General features: G+C 45.6%; 1 non-coding gene across 1 annotated transcript; it reads right to left on the bottom strand.

Moving 5' to 3' along the window:
- Positions 1 to 375: 375 nt before the first annotated feature.
- trnac-gca lies at positions 376 to 447 on the bottom strand. Its single transcript has one exon. It is a non-coding gene; the product is annotated as a tRNA-Cys (tRNA).
- Positions 448 to 698: the final 251 nt, after the last annotated feature.

The raw sequence follows: 698 nt of genomic DNA on the forward strand, positions 1-698 counted from the left end.
CCCATCCGGCCCAGGGGACTTATCTATTTTCACATCTTCCAGAATTGCTAACACCTCCTCCTTATGAACCTCAATCCCGTCTAGTGTAATAGACTGTATCTCAGTATTCTCCTCGATTACATTGTCTTTTTCCTGTGTGAATACTGACGAAAAATATTCATTTAAGCACCTCTCCTATCTCTTTGGACTCCACGCACAACTTCCCACTACTGTCCTTGACCGGCCCCAATCTTACTCTAGTCATTCTTTTATTCCTGACACACCTATAGAAAGCTTCAGGGTTTTCCTTGATCAAAACAGGCCCACCATTGCCATCTGGTGTGTCCTGCAAGAGAGTTAAACACAGTTGGAGGTGAGTCTAGGTGCCTGTAAGGTAGGGGGCACCCAGATTTGAACTGGGGACCTCTTGATCTGCAGTCAAATGCTCTACCACTGAGCTACACCCCCAGCCTTGGGGCTTCTCAAACTGAGGGGTTTTGACCAGATGGTCCACTGTGGCTGTTGATGGTGACTACCATGTCACATGAGCCCCTTTCTCTTTATATTATTGAACAAGCTATTAAATTGGAATACCAGGATATTCTAGACATATAGTTCTTAAAGTCCCTACATGAAGAGGAGCCCATATTTTTGATCAATTCCAGTCCCCTGTCTTACTGCTTCCCTCGAGAGTGCAGAGAGAGGCCATTTGACTCTCC

This window comes from Rhincodon typus, chromosome 30 (assembly GCF_021869965.1).
Source record: "Rhincodon typus isolate 14 chromosome 30, sRhiTyp1.1, whole genome shotgun sequence".
Lineage (NCBI taxonomy): Eukaryota > Metazoa > Chordata > Chondrichthyes > Orectolobiformes > Rhincodontidae > Rhincodon > Rhincodon typus.